Raw genomic sequence first — 6,178 nt, 5'->3', positions numbered from 1 at the left:
TTGACCGACGTCCACCCTCTCTGACAAGCATTCTAAACAAGGATGGCCTACCATGCCCACATCCACAAAATAGTTAGACTGATGCTGGTTGGTTTGTGACGACTTAAGGCTTTTTGAAGCAGTGTCTCTTTCTTTCCAATCTGTATCCACAAGCTATGTTGACTTTTAATGTTTTATTTGCCTGTAGCCCCATGTCATTGGACTCCTGCCTATTTGTATTTGGTGCTTTGTTTGCACCCTGGTTTTATTCAAGTACCAGTTTGTCCAACCAAAAAAAAAAAAAGAACTAACTTGTCACAAATTTGATTATTGATTGCATCAACATATACAAAATAAAAAGGGGTAAAAATACTCATTAGGCATCAAATTTGAGCAAAAGAAATCGTCAGACGCGATACAAAAGGGACGCTCACTCCCACTCCAATTGAAAGCACATACAAGTACGCACTCAATTTTAGCAAAGTTAATAATTAATTAGAGTAGCAAAAACCAGACACTTTCTAACAAACAACATTCATCTTCTGCTTCCTGGCCGTAACAAACTTCCTCCAAATTGTTGTGATCTCCCTTGTCTTTTCCAAATCACACTTCTTACTCTCAAGTGCCCTCGTCTCTGCAGGTTTGCCATCCTCTCCATCGGCAGCCTTCACATTGGAGCTAAGCTTGGATGGAAGTGTGTCTAGTTCATGCAACACTTTCTGGATATCATTCACTAGGCGCTCCGCCAAAAGTGCGAGAGAAAGTCCTTCCTCTAATCACGACGCGCAAAACTGTGACATGTTGCGCATCTGGAGGCATGGTGTAGGCAGGGACAATCCATCCGAAGCGGCGGAGCAAGTCAGAGATTTCGAACTCGTCATGGCGGTGGTTGTCCCTCAAAGAGAAGGCCACCAATGGTACCCCTTCGTCTTTAGAGACTATGTTGAAGCGCGCTGTCTTCTCCAATCCTTCTTTTAGTACTATCATGTTTTCGCGACAGTTTTCCATGACATTCCTATACCCCTGGTTTACATGCACAAAATTCATTTTATTATGTCATACATATATAAAGAAGATATGATCACCAAGCTGTTTTAATGGATTATCGATTATTCTCATGAAGTGGTTACTGTAAGCATTGCATTTGTGTATTTATGTTATCACAATTAGATGTCTTAATAGTTTTTGATTGGTACATTTACAAGAATAAATTATTCATTTATAAATTATTAGTTTACCTACCTCAAAACCCAAGCGAATCAGTTGATAATATTGAGCAATAACTTGGCTGGATCCTGCATTATGGAAAGCATGAAAACTCAGTCTACAGTTGGACATTTACCAATGTGAATGGTGTATTGAAACTGCTACGATATATCAATAAAATAATAAAGACAGTTTGAAGAGTAGGTACCTTTAGAGAAGTTGAGGGTGAAGGTAGGTTGATCTGCTCCAAGATAGTTGATATGGAAGATGAGTTCCTCAGGCAAGTCCTCTTTGTTCCTCCAGATGACCCACCCAATTCCTGCATACACAAGTCCGTACTTGTGCCCACTAACATTGATGCTCTTCACTAAGGGCAAACGGAAGTCCCACTCAAGTTCTGGGTACAAAAATGGTGCAATAAACCCACCACTTGCTGCGTCTACATGGATTGGAGTATCCCATCTACACAAACGAAAGAAAAAAGAAAAAAAAAATCAAAGTCAGGTGGTATACACGAGTAATGTTATTTAGACTACATCAACATTACTGATGAGTCACTAATAGATATAGGACCCGCTGTGTAAATGAGTCCCGTTTTATCTGACAAGAGATGGTCAGAAAAATGATATATGTTTCGACGCGATCCATATTGTCTTAATTTGTAGAGATATATATTTGAAGAGCTTTCTCATTAATTTTGAGAGCACCAACATCTTATTCTAATATTTTGAATTCTAACTAATGTGACAACATTTTATTCGATTATAACTAAGTTTATTATCATGTGAATGCCATTTATTTATGCATAATAAGTGATGGTATGTGTCACATTAGTAAATAAGATAAAAATTGAGAGAGATTACATACCCAGTTTCCTTGTTCTTCTCTACCAAGAGATCATTCAGGCGCTTAACATCTTCGAATTCTCCATTGAGAGTGGAGCCAAGGATAGCAGCGACGCAGATGGTGTTCTCATCAACCATCTCCACTGCCTTCTCAGGGTCCATTACATAGTATCCTTCCCTCAATTTCACCTCCTTTAACTCCACCTCAAAGTACCTTGCAAATTTCTCCCAGCACACCTTCAATTAATCCATACAGTAACAATATTAGTTTGGTTGATTGCAATGCTAAGGTACTAAATTTTCCTAATATTCGATTATAGCTACTTAAATTACGTTTACATTATGTGGCAGACGATGTTTTAATTATCAACTAATCATAATAAATAAGGAATGTAACTAATAGATTACACATGTCACATAATTCGATTCACTTACTGTAATTATGTAGTTTAAAAATATATTGTCCCTAACATCAATCATTGTTGAATTTTATTTTTATTTATTTATTAAAATTGCTGAAATAAATATGATGAGCATATATAAATACCTGGACATTGGCTCCAGTGACAATGTTGGGGTTGTCAGTGGGCTTGCCCTCAGCTCTCCTCTTGTTCTGCCATTTCCTCTTGAAAGCTAAGCCGGCCAACATGATGGCTTCAGAAGAGCCCACAGTTCCCACTCCAACTGCGGACTCTGACTCCCCCAATGGGGCATTGAATAGATGAGCTATGATGTTTACGCACCGATTCTTGTGTGTTCATATATATCATGCACAAAAATACAACACATGATATTAATTAGCTCTAAACATCCAACATAATGTGTAAGTTGAGATTAATTTTTAATCAAGATAAAAGCTTTCTTCGTTAATCATATCAATTAACATGATGACATGCCTGGGTATCATCAATTGGTATTTGCACAAAAAGCTCTTTCCTAGTTAAACGTTACAAAAATGACAGCCTAGAAGTTGGAAGATACAATTAGAGTATATTAGTTTGTCGAATTAGAACATCTCCAAGAGATATGGCAAATATCAAACATCAAATTTAAATTTGATGGTTGATGTGGTAATTTGACATCTTATACAGCTTTACACTTCATCCGATATGTTAAATTAAATTATTATTTTATTACATTTTAGTGTTGATATCGACATCTTGCCGCTAGATCCAAATGTGATGGATGGAGAAATCAATGTACGCGTGACGCTTCTAACGGAAGCTAGCTACCAACTTTACCAAGGAAGAAATTATCAGAAATTTATGGACCATCCATTCCATCCCCACCTAAAACTGCCCACTTGTTTATCTTCTTTTATTGATTTTAAAAATCGTGGATGGAATCAAAGCCAATTTATTCCACACGCATCTCGGCATAAACTGTGGACCCAATCAACTCTAATTTCTACCTTTCCATGCTGAATATCGATTTAATCTCAATTAAATATCTTAATGATTCGCGCACAACATGATTTTGTCTTATTTGATGTCAAAATCAGTCAGTCATTACCGACCAAAAAAGAATCCGTCAGTCTATCCGCATTCCGCATAGGAATATTAGGTACAGTACACAACTCAGAAACTGAAGCACTTACCTCCAATGCATGTACGTAAGGGTAATTGTCCAAAACAAACTTACCTCGGGTGACCTAAATGCCCAGTAAAATAAATAAGGCAATTCATTGGAAGTGTAAATGTATATATTTTTTAATTTGACCTTCATATTCCCAATGTTACAAGAGATGAAAATTGCCGATGGAGTTTTACAAGCTTTCTCAAAAAACCACAAATCAGGCCTTAGCATGTGGAGGATGGCTGGCTGGCATCTCACTCCTCCTCATTTCTATTTTTTAATCTTTAATGATACATGCTTATTATTAATTAAACAAATAATGAAATGAACGCCATTGTCAGCAGGGCCTCTGCTTTCTTTCTTTTTTTTAATTATTAAAGTCGCCGCCCTTATGATATTATACGTTAATTGTATATTAATTCTCACCAACTCCACTCTAGATTCTACCCACTCCACTCATAGATTACGTATTAATTTATGAAGCAAATGTGATATTAATTATTAAAAAAATTGTAAAACGGGAATGGATCCAAAACGACGATGTTTTGAGATGAGGATGACAAAAGAAGATATGGGGTTACCTGGAGCTCAGTGGTGACGGGGTATTCATCCATGTCCACGTAGTTCTTGTTGATGGAGGCCATCATCAGTTTGTCGCACTCAGGCTCCATCCACGTCGTTACGAACGACGCCAGATTCAGCCTCGGGTTGCCGTCCAACATAAGCTCGTCGTTTATGATCTGGTATGCTGCCTCCTTTGGGATCGAGTTTTCGGCCATTTTGAACCTGCATGATCGATAAATATCATCCATCCATTTAACCAATTCATCCGCATGACATCAACGATGAAACTAAATATCAAGACTTTTGCTGTTGTTAAAGTATTTTATGTTGTCAGACTGTGAATCTAAAATTACCTGGGAAAAGAAGTTCGAACGTATCGAGAAGCGAAGGTTGAGTGGACGAAGACATCCGACTCCGATGCAATTTTTGAGAGAACCATGGTGATGGATTGATAATGGTGTACTAGTTTCAAAGATCTAGAAATGTGACTGTGGATAAGGGTTTTGAGGAGGGAAGAAGATCGATCTAAACAAGTCACAAATGAAGTAGTAGTAGTATACAACTAGGGAAGGGAACAGTGGACCCATGGTTTTGGACTTTGCTTTTGAACCCATTCAAGGTCGGGAGTTAGCTTTATAGACAAAAAGAAGGGGAGAGCTATTCAAGCTCTCTCACATCAGTACATACCCTTGATGGGATCAAACCGACGTAGTTTCAAAAATATTGTTTAATTTGCGTGGGTTTGTAGCATTCGGGCCTTTGGTACCCATTGACAGGTGAATCAATTTGACTGCAAACATTAAACCAGTCAAGTTTTCTTGCGAAGTAGTTTGGATTGGAAACAACTGTAAAAAGGAAGAGTTTCAGTCATACCTCTTAGGTTTGTTCTAATTACAATCATACTTTATATGCATCTCTAACGGTAATAGCAAATTAAATATTTCAAATATTGTTAACTTATGTGGTAATTTGAAAAAATTTATTGTTATTTTAATAATTTGTGTCGTATTCAACTTTTCAATTTAATTAACGCAATGTTATTAAAGAACTAGTATATAAAATAAAAAACAGTTTCGACGAAATTTCTGATTACATCTACGCTTCATGTTCAACTTCTTTGGCAGCGTAGGCAAATTCCTGAATTGCTGTTGTGCATATCTCATCTAACAAAAGAAAAAGTTCTTATGTCTAAATTTGTTAGTATTTATATTATTTGAGATTTAATACTTCCGATATTACAGTTCATTATTTTTTTTTTATAGCTAATCGACATGCATGCACAGTGTTGTTTGGATAAAGCAAAAAATGAAGTTACTTTATTAAAGAAAATAAAATTACGATAAATCACACTTATAATTATATGCATACGTTACAAATCACGCTAAACTATAACGAGTAAAATGTTCACATTCTAGATGCAATAATTTATACATGGAGAAGCTTGTGAGTAACCATTACAAAAGTGTATAAAAAAAATGTGTCTTGAGATTGAGGATCCATTAAAGTACAAATTATTGGGAGCATCATGACTAATGGATATTAATGTAAAAGAGCAACTTGCACCCGAATTTATGCTTTATTCTTGCACGTGCTTGGACTAAGAAGTACCGTTTGTTTTTAGGTGTCTCTTTATGTATATATACAGGGGTAGACATCTTATCCGAATTATTCGTGTACCATCATATCGTACCGACGGTTTGGTTTGGTTTGATTAAATAAATATTTTTTAATTTTAATTATTCTGATCCGATCCGTACCGAAATGTTTGGTTTGGTTAACGAAAACAAAATTCCTAACCTGACGAAAACCCGTACCGATCCGATATTTATATTTATTTTATTATTTAAATATAAAACAAGAAGCTAAAGGTAAATACAATCAGCATTTTGTATCACTCCTTTATCACTACTGTATCACTTCTTTCTCACCATTTTATCACTGCTTTATCACCACTGTATCACTTCTTTTATTCAACTTTAGTTTAGTGAGTGGATTCTGTTGTGGATGAA

General features: G+C 36.1%; 1 pseudogene across 1 annotated transcript; it reads right to left on the bottom strand.

Moving 5' to 3' along the window:
• Positions 325-4,831, bottom strand: LOC18781958 (annotated as a pseudogene). The gene is made up of 7 exons (XR_002270786.1): positions 4,523-4,831; positions 4,187-4,391; positions 2,578-2,778; positions 2,053-2,267; positions 1,394-1,647; positions 1,222-1,274; positions 325-1,002 (listed from the first exon to the last, which is right to left on the bottom strand). The product of XR_002270786.1 is annotated as a glutamate decarboxylase 1 (transcript).

Source organism: Prunus persica, chromosome G3, assembly GCF_000346465.2.
Source record: "Prunus persica cultivar Lovell chromosome G3, Prunus_persica_NCBIv2, whole genome shotgun sequence".
Lineage (NCBI taxonomy): Eukaryota > Viridiplantae > Streptophyta > Magnoliopsida > Rosales > Rosaceae > Prunus > Prunus persica.
This window is presented reverse-complemented; position numbering and strand designations above follow the sequence as displayed.